The sequence below is a fragment of the Leptodactylus fuscus genome, chromosome 2 (assembly GCF_031893055.1).
Source record: "Leptodactylus fuscus isolate aLepFus1 chromosome 2, aLepFus1.hap2, whole genome shotgun sequence".
NCBI lineage: Eukaryota > Metazoa > Chordata > Amphibia > Anura > Leptodactylidae > Leptodactylus > Leptodactylus fuscus.
In genome coordinates, this window is record NC_134266.1 from 281761725 (window position 1) to 281778026 (window position 16302).

General features: G+C 45.3%; 1 protein-coding gene and 1 long non-coding RNA gene across 2 annotated transcripts in view; one reads left to right on the plus strand and one right to left on the minus strand.

Annotated features, from left to right (window-relative positions):
• Window positions 1-16302, plus strand: part of LOC142196121 (uncharacterized) — a 530658-nt gene that overhangs the window by 71947 nt on the left and 442409 nt on the right.
• On the minus strand, window positions 3877-4647 carry LOC142196135 (uncharacterized). The gene is made up of 3 exons (XR_012715129.1): window positions 4393-4647; window positions 4092-4174; window positions 3877-4014 (listed from the first exon to the last, which is right to left on the minus strand). It is a non-coding gene; the product is annotated as an uncharacterized LOC142196135 (long non-coding RNA).

Consider the following 16302-nt stretch of genomic DNA (forward strand, 5'->3'; position numbering starts at 1 on the left):
TTCTAGGGATATGGGGGTGATTTGAACATATCTATCTATCTAATCTATCTGTCTGTCTATCTATCTAATCTCATCCATGGATGGAAAGAGACACCCTGCAGTGAAGCTATGCAAGAAGAGAAAAAGGGGCGGGCCAGACGGGTGAAGGAGGTGTGGTTTTCTAAGCAAACTTGAAAACACACCTCTTTCACCCGTCTGGCTCGTCCCTCCTTCACTGCCTCTCAGATCTTGCTCCTGCAATGAAGCCACACAGGCAGGGAAGTAGGGGCGGGCCAGACGGGTGAAGGAGGCGTGGTTTCAAGCTTGCCGAGAAAACCACGCCTCCTCCTCCCGTTTGGCCCGCCCCTCCTTCCCTGTCTGTGTCGCATGTTTGCAGGAGCCAGATCTGAGAGGCAGTGAAGGAGGGGCGGGCCAGACGGGAGAAAGAGGCGTGGTTTTCTCGGCAAGCTTGAAACCACGCTTCCTTCACCTGTCTGGCCCGCCCCTACTTCCCTGCCTCTCATATCTCGCTCCTGCAAACACGCGACACAGACAGGGAAGGAGGGGCAGAGCAGGCAGGCACCGTGCTGCTCTCCTTTTTGTTCGCACAGACGGGACACAGACGCTGCGCACGCTGCATTCGGATTATAAGACGCACACACATTTTCCTCCCATATTGGGAGGAAAAAAAGTGCGTCTTATAGTCCGAAAAATACGGTACTCTCTTCTATTCTCCATATCTGAAGGCCCAGATAATTCCCCTAGTCCTCCATGAAATCTCCAGACATAGATGTCGCTACTATCTGAGTCTGGCTCTATAATTACCTTCCTCTTTTTGGCCGCAGGTTGTGGCTCAGCAGAGGTAAAGGTATGGGAAAAAGAAGCTCGGGAGGACTGGATCTCCTGCCGAACCATCCCTTTCATTTCCTCCATTAATGACGGCTGTTCCTCTTTAATTATTTTCCCAGTACAAGGGTGACAGATTTTTTTTTTAGATGTGGAACAAAGTTTTTTCCTCACAGATTGCTCATTTTTAAAATACAGCAATTTTCTTAGCTTTAGAAAACACATCTATAAATACATGACACACAGGGGACATGAGAACTCCCATAAATATAACCAGTTTACTCACTGGGGCTACGTCAGGCTCATACACCCCTCTAGAGGGCTCATCTCCCGGCATCATAACACGGAGACGTGAGACGACAGCCTCAAGACCCAGGCTCACCGTAACACACCGCCAGACAGAGGACCCAGGCTCACCGTAACACACCGCCAGACAGAGGACCCAGGCTCACCGTAACACACCGCCAGACAGAGGACCCAGGCTCACCGTAACACACCGCCAGACAGAGGACCCAGGCTCACCGTAACACACCGCCAGACAGAGGACCCAGGGCTCACCGTAACACACCGCCAGACATAGGACTCAGGCTCACCGTAACACACCGCCAGACAGAGGACCCAGGGCTCACCGTAACACACCGCCAGACAGAGGACCCAGGCTCACCGTAACACACCGCCAGACAGAGGACCCAGGCTCACCGTAACACACCGCCAGACAGAGGACCCAGGCTCACCGTAACACACCGCCAGACAGAGGACCCAGGGCTCACCGTAACACACCGCCAGACATAGGACTCAGGCTCACCGTAACACACCGCCAGACAGAGGACCCAGGGCTCACCGTAACACACCGCCAGACAGAGGACCCAGGCTCACCGTAACACACCGCCAGACATAGGACTCAGGCTCACCGTAACACACTGCCAGACAGAGGACCCAGGCTCACCGTAACACACTGCCAGACATAGGACCCAGGGCTCACCGTAACACACCGCCAGACAGAGGAATGCCAAAGAATTCAAATATCCATCCATTAGCGTCTTTTCCCTGGAACCGGAAGTGACGTCATCGGACTGCGTTCCACCGTGTGTACAGGGCACCAGCATCAAAAATTCATTCGGGGCTCAAAAACCCCTTTAAGTGGAGAGTGGTACGCAAAACTTAAATTTTCTGCAAAAGAGAAAAAATCCCACATAGCTCCGTCAACAAAAAAGAAAAAAGTTACAGATGTCAAAATATGGCGACCCCCCCCCCCCCAGCAAATCGTATATTCTTGAAAAATGACGGTAACATATAATAAAGCCAATAAATATACAAATAATATCACTGTGATGGTAATGACCCGGCGGACAAAGATCTCAGGTCATGTATAACGCAGAGGGAATATTGTACAAATAACACACAGAACATTATGATACAAGTGAAGGTTTATTCACCAGGATCCCCCAAAAAGTTACTTAAAGCTAATCAAAACATTACATGTACCCCCAAATGGTGGCAACTGAAAGTACAAAGAATAAGCCCTGACATAGCTCTGCGAATTAAAAGAGTGACCAGAAGTACCGGCCTCACCGTAATACACCGCCACACAGAGGACCCGGACACACCGTAACACACCGCCAGAAAGAAGACCCGGGCTCACCGTAATACACAGCCCATTAATCCTGTAGTTACTAGTCTATGGCTACTACTACTACACCCAGCACATAGAGGACGACTACTACTACACCCAACACATAGAGGACTATTACTACTACACCCAGCACATAGAGGACTATTACTACTACACCCAGCACATAGAAGACTATTACTACTACTACACCCAACACATAGAGGACTATTACTACTACACCCAGCACATAGAGGACTATTACTACTACACCCAGCACATAGAGGACTATTACTACTACACACAGCACATAGAGGACGACTACTACTACACCCAACACATAGAGGACTATTACTACTACACCCAGCACATAGAGGACTATTACTACTACACCCAGCACATAGAGGACGACTACTACTACACCCAGCACATAGAGGACGACTACTACTACACCCAACACATAGAGGACTATTACTACTACACACAGCACATAGAGGACGACTACTACTACACCCAGCACATAGAGGACTATTACTACTACTACTACACCCAGCACATAGAGGACTATTACTACTACACCCAGCACATAGAGGACTATTACTACTACACCCAGCACATAGAGGACTATTACTACTACACCCAGCACATAGAGGACGACTACTACTACACCCAGCACATAGAGGACTATTACTACTACACCCAGCACATAGAGGACTATTACTACTACACACAGCACATAGAGGACAACTACTACTACACCCAACACATAGAGAACTATTACTACTACTACACCCAACACATAGAGGACTATTACTACTACTACACCCAACACATAGAGGACTATTACTACTACACCCAGCACATAGAGGACTATTACTACTACATCCAGCACATAGAGGACGACTACTACTACACCCAACACATAGAGAACTATTACTACTACTACACCCAACACATAGAGGACGACTACTACTACACCCAACACATAGAGGACTATTACTACTACACCCAGCACATAGAGGACGACTACTACTACACCCAACACATAGAGAACTATTACTACTACTACACCCAACACATAGAGGACGACTACTACTACACCCAACACATAGAGGACTATTACTACTACTACACCCAACACATAGAGGACTATTACTACTACACCCAACACATAGAGGACTATTACTACTACACCCAACACATAGAGGACTATTACTACTACACACAGCACATAGACTACTACTACAACCAGAGGACTACTACTACTACTACACCCAGCACATAGAGGACTACTACTACTACACCCAGCACATAGAGGACTACTACTACTACACCCAGCACATAGAGGACTATTACTACTACACCCAGCACATAGAGGACTATTACTACTACACCCAGCACAGGGGATTACTACTACTACTACAGCCAGCACAGGGGATTACTACTACTACTACACCCAGCACATAGAGGACTACTACTACTACTACACCAAGCACATAGAGGACTACTACTACTACACCCAGCACACAGAGGACTACTACTACTACACCCAGCACATAGAGGACTACTACTACTACACCCTGCACATAGAGGACTACTACTACTACACCCAGCGGACTACTACTACACCCAACACATAGAGGACTACCACTACTACACCCAGCACATAGAGGACTACTACTACTACACCCAGCACATAGAGGACTACTACTACACCCAGCACATAGAGGACTACTAATACTACACCCAGCACATAGAGGACTACTAATACTACACCCAGCACATAGAGGACTACTACTACTACACCCAGCACAGGGGATTACTACTTCTACTACAGCCAGCACAGGGGATTACTACTACTACTACACCCAGCACATAGAGGACTACTACTACACACAGCACATAGAGGATTACTACTACTACTACTACTACACCCAGCACATAGAGGACTACTACACCCAGCACATAGAGGACTATTACTACTACACCCAGCACATAGAGGACTACTACACCCAGCACATAGAGGACTACTACTACTACACCCAGCACACAGAAGACTACTACTACTACACCCAACACATAGAGGACTACCACTACTACACCCAGCACATAGAGGACTACTACTACTACACCCAGCACATAGAGGACTACTACACCCAGCACATAGAGGACTACTACTACTACACCCAGCACACAGAAGACTACTACTACTACACCCAACACATAGAGGACTACCACTACTACACCCAGCACATAGAGGACTACTACTACACCCAGCACATAGAGGACTACTAATACTACACCCAGCACATAGAGGACTACTAATACTACACCCAGCACATAGAGGACTACTACTACTACACCCAGCACAGGGGATTACTACTTCTACTACAGCCAGCACAGGGGATTACTACTACTACTACACCCAGCACATAGAGGACTACTACTACACACAGCACATAGAGGATTACTACTACCACTACTACACCCAGCACATAGAGGACTCCTACTACACCCAGCACATAGAGGACTACTAATACTACACCCAGCACATAGAGGACTACTACTACTACACCCAGCACAGGGGATTACTACTTCTACTACAGCCAGCACAGGGGATTACTACTACTACTACTACACCCAGCACATAGAGGACTACCACTACTACACCCAGCACAGGGGATTACTACTACTACTACAGCCAGCACAGGGGATTACTACTACTACTACTACACCCAGCACATAGACGACTACTACTACACCCAGCACATAGAGGACTACCACTACTACACCTAGCACATAGAGGACTACTACTACTCCACCCAGCACATAGAGGAATACCACTACTACACCCAGCACATAGAGGACCACTACTACTACACCAAGCACATAGAGGATTACTATGACAACTAAAAAGTTGTCTCAGAGATTTAACCTGTCAGTTTCCACTGTGAGGAACATAGTAAGGAAATGGAAGAGCACTAGTAGGCTTAGGTAGTGACATCCAGCGTTATGTACAGTACTCTAGGAGACAACTCATAGGTGACTGACAAGCTGCCATCAGGTTACAATTTACAGCTCCTTGCTAGTGGCCAAAAATTTTGAGAATGCCACAAATCTTCTATTGTCACATGATCTGCTGCCCTCTGGTTTTTCTGTGTGTTTGTCAGATGTTTTTATCACATACAGAAATAGAATTGCAATCATATTCTGAGTAATAAAAGCTTATATTGACAGTTACAATGAGTTAATGCAGCGTTGCAATATTTGCAGTGTTGTCCCTTCTTCTTCTTCAGGACCTCAGCAATTCTCCCTGGCATGCTCTCAATCAACTTCTGGACCAAATCCTGACTGATAGCAGTCCATTCTTGCACAATCAATGCTTGCATTTTGTCAGAATTTGTAGGTTTTTGTTTGTCCACCCGTCTCTTGATGATTGACCACAAGTTCTCAATGGGATTAAGATCTGGGGAGTTTCCAGGCCATGGACCCAAAATCTCTGTTTTGTTCCCTGAGCCATTTAGTTCCCACCTTTGCTTTATGGCAAGGTGCTCCATCATGCTGGAAAAGGCATTGTTGATCGCCAAACTGCTCTTGGACAGTTGTGAGAAGTTGATCTTGGAGGACATTCTGCTGCCATTCTTTATTCATGGCTGTGTTTTTAGGCAAGACTGTGAGAGAGCCGATTCCCTTGGCTGAGAAGCAACCCCACACATGAATGGTTTCAGGATGCTTTACAGTTGGCATGAGACAAGACTGGTGGTAGCGCTCACCTCGTCTTCTCCCAATAAGCGGTTTTCCAGATGTCCCAAACAATCAAAAAGGGGATTCATCAGAGAAAATGACTTTACCCCAGTCCTCAGCAGTCCACTCCCTGTACCTTCTGCAGAATATCAGTCTGTCCCTGATGTTTTTTCTGGAGAGAAGTGGCTTCATTGCTGCCCTCCTTGAGACCAGGTCTTGCTCCAAGAGTCTCCGCCTCACAGTGCGTGCAGATGCACTCACACCTGCCTGCTGCCATTCCTGAGCAAGCTCTGCACTGCTGGTAGCCCGATCCCGCAGCTGAAACACTTTTAAGAGACGGTCCTGGCGCTTGCTGGTCTTTCTTGGGCGCCCTGGAGCCTTTTTGCCAACAATGGAACCTCTCTCCTTGAAGTTCTTGATGATGTGATAGATTGTTGACTGAGGTGCAATCTTTCTAGCTGCGATACTCTTCCATGTTAGGCAATTTGTATGCAGGGCAATGATGACTGCACGTGTTTTCTGTCAACCATGGTTAACAGAAGAGAAACAATGATGCCAAGCACCAGCCTCCTTTTAAAGTGTCCAGTGGTGTCATTCTTACCCTGCTGTTCTGTTCGCATTTGCTATACACTTGTACTGTTCCCAGGTCAATATGACTCAACCTATTAATTCTTGATTTTTAGCTACTCTAATTGTTTTATTTGAATACTTTTTTTCATTAAAATACTGTATGTGAACATGTTTGATCATAAACAAAAGAAAAATTTAAATTCAAACTTATTTATTTTTTTCATAAAAAGGTTACACAGGCTTTTTGCAATTATCTTCGATTGTTGATATTCTGCACACAAATAATAAAGAAGCTTTACATTACTATTACTAATAACTTTTTGAAAACAAATTTTATAAATCAACAAATGAAAAATCATAAAAACTTCAACCATTAAAAGAAAAAACTGAATATGTTCATGCGTTTTTACACTGAGCACAATAATAAGACACATGTCCTTTACACAGATATTTTGAACATCCAGCACATGTCAGATTAGTCTTATTGTCACAGGAAGATGGACAGAAGCTACATCTCCTCCTTTTTTTGCTGGTAGCTGTGCTGGTGGAGGCCGTGGAGTCTCTTTCTTGAGCATGCTGGACACTTTTTACAATGGCTGTTGCTCCCTCACTTCTGGGGGTCACTTTTCTGCTCTCAATATATGGCCTCACCAGGGATTTTCCCAATTCCTCAAGAAATAATCTTCTTTTATGCAGCTTATTCCGGTTCCAATCGGGGTCGATTTCTCTCCATAAGACAAATGCATTGTATGCAGAAACGTCCAGTATGTTATAAAATAGAATCATTGACCACCGATTGGTTTTGCGTTTGCATGTATATGTTGATATTGCTTGGTCTAAAGTATCAACTGCTCCCTTTGTGGCATTATAATCCAAAATAATGTCAAGCTTTCTGTCTTCTCTATCACTTACGTCATGGTGCCTTGTGCTCATGAGAATTACCTGTTTGTTTGTTTTTGGAACATAAGAAACAACAGTTGTATTTCCAGAAAAATAAAAAGTTAAACTGTACACCTCTCTCTTGCGAAGGATACCTTGTGGTAGTTCAGGTTTGTTTTTTCTCATAGCACCCAGCATGGTAAGTTGTTTTTTCTCCAACATCTGGCCTAGTTTATAGGATGTAAAAAAGTTGTTACATGTGACATTTTGTCCTTTTAGTCCATGTGTCAAATCTAGAACAACATGCATACCCTGATTTTTTTCAGGTCTCTCATCAGGGGCTTTTCCTGTATACACTTGAACATTTAGAGCATATGAACTTTTGCTGTCGCAAAGTGTCCAGATCTTGATGCCATATTTTGCTGGCTTACTTGGTATATATTGTCTGAATGGGCACCTACCTCGGAATGCCACCAGTTGCTCATCAACAGTTACATTTTCACCACTGTTATACAATTTTGGTAGAATCTCTACCCATTGATTCCAAACATTTCTAATAGGGGCTAGTTTATCTTTAGCTCTTCTTTCCATTCTATCCGTTTTAGAATCAAACCGCAGTACTCTCGAAATGTCATGAAACCTTTCAAGAGACATTGTAGCTCTAAATATGTGGCGACCGGTTTCGCAATTCCACAAACTTTTAGCTGATTCACCATAAGATTTGTATACTCCAGCTAAAAGAAGTAAACCAATATAAGCATTTAGAGCAGTCACATCTAAGTTTTGCCATTTATCACCATAAACTACTTGGCCCTCAATGTTTGTCATTTTTATTATAATATTTAGGATAGTCATATTTAGGAACAATGCGAATGCTGATCCTATATCAGATATTCTTGATGTAGCGTAGCTTGTAGGACCAGGAGTAGCTTTTATGATATTTTCAGAGGACAATCTACCAGCCTGACTAGGCTGCAAGTTCCAAATTACATCCTTGTTTTTAGAAGGGATTTCTTGCATCCGGCTAGTTGTCTGGGTATCATGTTCCTCTTCATACTCCACTTCAGAATCCGAATTTTCAACATTGCTTTCCATCTCGCTTATGTGGTCCTCCTCTTCGGACATTATTTCCTGTGGGACATCATCCTCTAAATCAGAGGCGTTGACAAACTCTTCCAATTCAGCGTCAGTCAATATCCTTTTTCGAAACATTTTTATCTAAGTTTGGAAAAGAAAAGAATAGTTGTAAAGATGTGTATTCACAGCGTCAGTCAATAGACATTTTAGAAATTTTATTTCCAAGTTTTGAAGAAAAAAAAAAAAAAAAAAAAAAAAAAAAGAATACCTGTAAAGATGTATATTCCCAGCTCAGTGCTCTCTCTCACAGATTCCAGTTTCTTTCAGTTTCTCTTTCACAGGACTTAGCTTCAGGGTGTAAGTCAAGTGACTGGTGTCCAATTTATAAGACACCAGTGTCTTCTCTCACAAACTGAAAATGCATTTGACTAAATAAGTACTTGAAACCCCCACCCTTTGAATGATAGACAACCAGTCTCCTCTCTCACAACAGACTAGATAATTACTTGCTTACTGATAAGAACAGTGAAACCACCACCATTTGGAGATGAAGTACACATAAAAAAACATAACTTTTCCAGTCAGAAATAATCAGAGACCTGTAGAACAGTATAAAATGCTATCGGGTTATATTGACCCGAACAGTACAAGTGTAACAATCAGCGTGTAGCAAAAAGTAAACAAAAAAAAATAAAAAAATCTGCAGGGTCTCAAAAATCATTTCAGGTCATATTGACCCAAACAGTACAGATTGATCTCCAGCCCTGTCCTCATCAACACCCACACCTGTGTTAATGGAGCAATCACTGAAACGATGTTAGCTGGTCCTTTTAAGGCATGGCTCAAATGATGTTGAAATGTGTTTTGGGGGATAAGGTTCATTTTTTAGGCAAATATTGACTTTGCAAGTAATTGCTGTTAAGCTGATCACTCTTTATAACATTCTGGAGTATATGCAAATTGCCATTAGAAAAACTGAAGCAGTAGACTTTGTAACAATTACTATTTGTATCATTCTCAAAACTTTTGGCCATGACTGTACATATATACCATGTACAGCCCTCTCTCAGTATATACATATATACCGTGTACGGCACTCTCTCAGTATATACATATATACCATGTACAGCCCTCTCTCAGTATATACATATATACCGTGTACGGCTCTCTCTCAGTATATACATATATACCGTGTACGGCTCTCTCTCAGTATATACTGAGGGGGAGGAGGTTGGGGGAGAAGTCACAGGCCCCAAGCTTTGACAGAGGGCAACAATACCAAATATATTCCTGCAAAGCAAAACACAAAATGGAGGAAACAGATGGAAGAAAAAGTCCTCAGGCCTCTTTGCCTCTCAGGCTGTCTAAGATGGAGTAGTCCCAGAGCAGGCTGTGGATAAGCCTGCAGCAATACTGAAAATGATGAAAATGATCATGTTTTTCCCCCTGACGAAGCCACGGTAGTGGCGAAACGCGCGTCGGAGCGCGTTCATGTACATGGAGGTCTACTTATAGGTAAATGTAACCCTGCACAACCTTAATTCTGTTTATGTGTATATACTCTATGTAAACCATGTTTAAACTAATGAAGTGCTGTTCAGACGCACAGATATACCAGGACATCTGATATATATATGTATATGTAACAAGAGTTATACCTACAGCCTTTGATGCAGTATTACAGCGTAACCTCCATGTATTATATGGTTTGTACTATCCCCTCTACATTTATTATTGTGTATTTTTAATGTGTTAAATTTAATAAAGTACAACATTTAAAAAAAAATTTGAGATGTTTATGGCAGTTCGCCTGATTCAGGTACAGTAGAAGTATTTAGTCCTGGTATAGCGGTCAGTGGGTGATGTGACAGTATTTAGTCCTGGTATAGAGGTCAGTGTGTGATGTGACAGTATTTAGTCCTGGTATAGCGGTCAGTGTGTGATGTGACAGTATTTAGTCCTGGTATAGCGGTCAGTGGGTGATGTGACAGTATTTAGTCCTGGTATAGCGGTCAGTGGGTGATGTGACAGTATTTAGTCCTGGTATAGCGGTCAGTGTGTGATGTGACAGTATTTAGTCCTGGTATAGCGGTCAGTGGGTGATGTGACAGTATTTAGTCCTGGTATAGCGGTCAGTGTGTGATGTGACAGTATTTAGTCCTGGTATAGCGGTCAGTGGGTGATGTGACAGTATTAGTCCTGGTATAGCGGTCAGTGGGTGATGTGACAGTATTTAGTCCTGGTATAGCGGTCAGTGGGTGATGTGACAGTATTTAGTCCTGGTATAGTGGTCTGCGGGTGATGTGACAGTATTAGTCCTGGTATAGCGGTCAGTGGGTGATGTGACAGTATTTAGTCCTGGTATAGTGGTCAGTGGGTGATGTGACAGTATTTAGTCCTGGTATAGTGGTCTGCGGGTGATGTGACAGTATTAGTCCTGGTATAGCGGTCAGTGGGTGATGTGACAGTATTTAGTCCTGGTATAGTGGTCAGTGGGTGATGTGACAGTATTTAGTCCTGGTATAGTGGTCTGCGGGTGATGTGACAGTATTAGTCCTGGTATAGTGGTCAGTGGGTGATGTGACAGTATTTAGTCCTGGTATAGTGGTCTGCGGGTGATGTGACAGTATTAGTCCTGGTATAGCGGTCTGCGGGTGATGTGACAGTATTAGTCCTGGTATAGCGGTCAGTGGGTGATGTGACAGTATTTAGTCCTGGTATAGCGGTCAGTGGGTGATGTGACAGTATTTAGTCCTGGTATAGCGGTCAGTGGGTGATGTGACAGTATTTAGTCCTGGTATAGCGGTCAGTGGGTGATGTGACAGTGTTTAGTCCTGGTATAGCGGTCAGTGTGTGATGTGACAGTATTTAGTCCTGGTATAGTGGTCAGTGGGTGATGTGACAGTATTAGTCCTGGTATAGCGGTCAGTGGGTGATGTGACAGTATTAGTCCTGGTATAGCGGTCAGTGGGTGATGTGACAGTATTTAGTCCTGGTATAGCGGTCAGTGGGTGATGTGACAGTATTAGTCCTGGTATAGCGGTCAGTGGGTGATGTGACAGTATTTAGTCCTGGTATAGCGGTCAGTGGGTGATGTGACAGTATTAGTCCTGGTATAGCGGTCAGTGGGTGATGTGACAGTATTTAGTCCTGGTATAGCGGTCAGTGGGTGATGTGACAGTATTTAGTCCTGGTATAGCGGTCAGTGGGTGATGTGACAGTATTTAGTCCTGGTATAGCGGTCAGTGGGTGATGTGACAGTATTTAGTCCTGGTATAGCGGTCAGTGGGTGATGTGACAGTATTTAGTCCTGGTATAGCGGTCAGTGGGTGATGTGACAGTGTTTAGTCCTGGTATAGCGGTCAGTGGGTGATGTGACAGTATTAGTCCTGGTATAGCGGTCAGTGGGTGATGTGACAGTATTTAGTCCTGGTATAGCGGTCAGTGGGTGATGTGACAGTATTTAGTCCTGGTATAGCGGTCAGTGGGTGATGTGACAGTGTTTAGTCCTGGTATAGCGGTCAGTGGGTGATGTGACAGTATTTAGTCCTGGTATAGCGGTCAGTGGGTGATGTGACAGTATTAGTCCTGGTATAGCGGTCAGTGGGTGATGTGACAGTATTTAGTCCTGGTATAGCGGTCAGTGGGTGATGTGACAGTATTTAGTCCTGGTATAGCGGTCAGTGGGTGATGTGACAGTATTAGTCCTGGTATAGCGGTCAGTGGGTGATGTGACAGTATTTAGTCCTGGTATAGCGGTCAGTGTGTGATGTGACAGTATTAGTCCTGGTATAGCGGTCAGTGGGTGATGTGACAGTATTTAGTCCTGGTATAGCGGTCAGTGGGTGATGTGACAGTATTAGTCCTGGTATAGCGGTCAGTGGGTGATGTGACAGTATTTAGTCCTGGTATAGCGGTCAGTGGGTGATGTGACAGTATTTAGTCCTGGTATAGCGGTCAGTGGGTGATGTGACAGTATTAGTCCTGGTATAGCGGTCAGTGGGTGATGTGACAGTATTTAGTCCTGGTATAGCGGTCAGTGTGTGATGTGACAGTATTAGTCCTGGTATAGCGGTCAGTGGGTGATGTGACAGTATTTAGTCCTGGTATAGTGGTCAGCGGGTGATGTGACAGTATTTAGTCCTGGTATAGCGGTCAGTGGGTGATGTGACAGTATTTAGTCCTGGTATAGCGGTCAGTGGGTGATGTGACAGTATTTAGTCCTGGTATAGCGGTCAGTGGGTGATGTGACAGTATTTAGTCCTGGTATAGCGGTCAGTGGGTGATGTGACAGTATTTAGTCCTGGTATAGCGGTCAGTGGGTGATGTGACAGTATTTAGTCCTGGTATAGCGGTCAGTGGGTGATGTGACAGTATTTAGTCCTGGTATAGCGGTCAGTGGGTGATGTATAATTTTGCCCAGGGCCCCATTTTGTCTAAAACCAGCCCTGCATATATATTACACATATACAGTGTATGAGTATATTACATATATATATATATGAGTGCCATATGTCCACTATTACACTACTATATATGTCCCCCTCCCTATAGACTCCCCGCCCGCTGCTCCTGTACTGAGGGGAATAGATTAGGGTTTCTATGGCAGCCACTGTATTATCTCCATTCACTCACCTCAGTACTGGTAGGCACCGCCCCTTCCGGTGACATGCCCGGTCACATGACACAAAGCGTTAGAAAGAGGAATGATCACGTCATGGATTGGCTTCTACTCACTGCTGCTGGCTGCTCTCTGATTGGCTGGCTACAATGCTCTGTCTGATTGGCTGGTGTCAGTGCTCTGGGATTGGCACTTCGTTCACATGACTAGTGATGAGGAGGACGTGTGTGAGGTAGAGAGGCCCCGCCCCTTCCGGTGACACGCCGGGTCACATGACTAGTGATGAGGAGGACGTGTGTGAGGTAGAGAGTGTCCTGCCCTGAAGAGTGAGGGGGTAAGTGAGGAGAGGAGGTGACCGGGAGCCCCGACACAATATGGGGGAGACCTGGGGGGAGAGAGGGAGGACTACAACTCCCAGCAGGCTGTACATTACCTCTAGGCTCAGGGGCTTGTGTTATAGGAGATTCTTGTCCCCTGTATACACACAGTATATAGAGCCTGTATACACTGTATACCCTCATAGACCTTGTAAGAGGAGCCGGACACATTATTGTGGCCACAGAGACATATGAGGTGACCGGTGACCCCCATAATCCCCCTGTCTGGTCTGTATGTGTGCACTGCGGTATATAGCCTGTATATACTGTATAAGCAGGGAGCCGCGGTGACCGAGCCTCAAAAGACGCCCCCAAGTGGTCACATTACAGTGAATACAGGGCAGTAATATTTTGTTACTCACAGGAGACGTCTTCCCACATTTCCCGCTTCTTCCCCTTGGACCGCCATGACACTTCTTCCAGCTGTGACTTGTCTCTGTAAAGTTTGCAACACAGACACTGACTCCTCACTTCTCCGGACATCCATACTGTATGTGTGTGTGTATATATATATATATATATATTATATATCCACCCCGGGAGAACCATGCAGGAGGCTGGACTGTCACGGTGACCTTATAGGCACCAGAACTCCCAGGAGAGGTGCACAGGGTAATAGGCAGAGGCAGTTAGATGTGACGCCAGTTGGAGTATTGAGACACCCGCTGGTCCCTGGGCTGGAGATGGTGATGTGGGTGCCAGTGCCAGTTGGGTGAACGCTTTTATAAATGTTCCTTGCATGTGGAATTATGCCCCACAGTGGCCTCTGCAACCTCTATTATGCCCCACAGTGGCCCCTGCAACCTCTATTATGCCCCACAGTGGCCCCCTGCAACCTCTATTATGCCCAACAGTGGCACAATAAACTGTGGGGCATAATAGAGGTTGCAGGGGGCCACTGTGGGGCATAATAGAGGTTGCAGGGGCCACTGTGCGGCATAATAGAGGTTGCAGGGGCCACTGTGGGGCATAATTCCACATGCAAGGAACATTTATAAAAGCGTTCATTAGGGCACATTATGCATAGAAGGGGCATTAGATATATACACTGCTCAAAAAAATAAAGGGAGCACTCAAATAACACTAAAGCATCTGCCAACTCTTGGACAGTTTGTGGTGCCACATGACACACTGGAGGCGCTACCAGGAGACGTGGAGGGGGCCGTAGAAGGCAACAAACCAGCAGCAGGACCGCTACCTCCACAGAGTACCACAGTGGCCCCTGAAACCTCTATTATGCCACATAGTAGCTCACCCATGAACTATTAGTATATACCGTATTTTTCGGACTATAAGACGCACTTTTTTTCCCCAAAATTTGGGGGGAAAAGAAGGGTGTGTCTTATAGGCCGAATGTGGCGCCTGGCACCCGCTGTACTAGAGAGGCGGAAGCCGGCAAGTGACAGACGCCATTACAGGTGCCAGGGCCTGCGACATCGCTGCGCTCCTCTGCCCTGCATGAAGCCAGCAGCGGGAGGAGTGATGCTATTCCGCTCCTCCGTCCCCCCCCCCCCCCCCCGCTGGCTTCATGCAGGGCAGAGGAGCGCAGCGATGTCTCAGGCCCCGGCGTCTATCCCTCACCGGCATCCGCCTCTCTAGTACAGCGGATGCCGGGTCAGTATCAGCGGCCCCTTTTCCCCCGAACCTGTGCCTCCCCCGTACCTGTAAAGATGCAGGCCGGCTCCTGCGCGGCGATATCGCAGGAGCCGACCTGTTCGGGTGACAGCCGGGAGCCTAATGAGGCTCCCAGGCCTGTCACTGCTGTATTAGTATTGCGGCTGGTCTCTATGACCAGCCGTAATACTAATACACAGAATGCCCCATAGACGGCAATACAGGGGGGGGGGGGGGGGAATAAAATAGTAAAAAAAAAAAAAAAAAAAAAGCTTTAAAAATATATAATAAAAATATGAAATAAATAAAAGTTCTAAATCACCTCCTGTCCCTAGAATATATATATAAAAGTAGAAAATCATATATCATAAACCACCGGGGGTTTTTTTTCAATAAAAGGTGATCTAAGCAATAGATATTCCCCAAAATGGTAAAGTAAAAAGTACTTCTGGCCCCGCAAAAAAAAACGCTCTATGCATCCCTGTACAGCTGCAGGGTCACCTGTCAATGTGGCCTTGCAGCTGTTGCAAAACTACAACTCCCATATATTAAATATTTTACCAGTTTTTGCTTCAAAATTTTTTTTCCCTATTTTCCTCCTCTAAAACCTGGTGCGTCTTATAGTCCAGTGCGTCTTATAGTCCGAAAAATACGGTATATATTTTTTTTTTATGTCCAGACATCATGTAGACCGTCCACATGACGTCTGGGACATTACCATAAAGGTCCAAAGCTTGCTAGGTGTAACATTGGATCCAGGAGAGGTGAGTAACAGTGTTTCTTATGTTTCTTCACCTCCCCTGAGTCTGTGATTATAATACCCCAAAATATAATAATAGTGGTAGTTGTTGTTTGCGGGCCCAATCCTGCTCACAGCCGCTTCTGGTCCCCCTTCTGTATTCTATAGCAGAAGGGGAAGAGAGGGGCAGCCGTGATCGGGGAGGTAGGTAAATAGGCCATTACCTGCTGTCGCCTCCTCTTCTTCA